Source organism: Penaeus monodon, chromosome 15 (genome assembly GCF_015228065.2).
Source record: "Penaeus monodon isolate SGIC_2016 chromosome 15, NSTDA_Pmon_1, whole genome shotgun sequence".
NCBI classification, from domain to species: domain Eukaryota; kingdom Metazoa; phylum Arthropoda; class Malacostraca; order Decapoda; family Penaeidae; genus Penaeus; species Penaeus monodon.
Window position 1 is genome coordinate 39,420,712 of NC_051400.1, and position 604 is coordinate 39,421,315.

The following is a 604-nucleotide window of genomic DNA, read 5'->3' on the forward strand; positions in this document are numbered from 1 at the left end:
TCAGACAGACAGACAGACACGCAGGGAGGGAGGGAAGGAGATGGCCTCTGGGTCAGCGTGGCCGGAGAGGCCGCAGCCTCCTTGAGGAGGCAGAAACATCCGTCTCAGAGATGACGGCCGGAGGAGAGGCTGCTCCGAAGGCAGGCCGCATCTGGGTTATGTGATGCGGCGAGACGATTTTCTTTCCAACTATCGCTAGAGCTCTCCGAGTTTCTATTGTTCTCTCCTATTTCTCCAATCGTATCTTATTGTGATCTTCCCTGTTCGTCTCATTTCTCCGGTTTCTTCGTTTTAGTGATATTTGAACTCTTGATTTCAACTCCTATACCGTTGGTGTAATCGGGCTGTATCTTCCTTCCGTGTCCGTGTTTACAAGCTGGTATGTACATGTACGTGTTCGTCTGCGCTGTGGCTATCGACGTTGTACTTCATCTAGACGCACACGCACATACATACACCCCCACTATACACACGAGAAAAGCGTGGGCCGACAAACGTGCCGACGCATGGCCAAGAATGCAAGATTTTCCAGTTCGTGCGAACCGTCTCGGCTGAATAACGGGTCTTGGTACTCTCGCGCCCGGCCTTATTCGAGGGAGGGTAT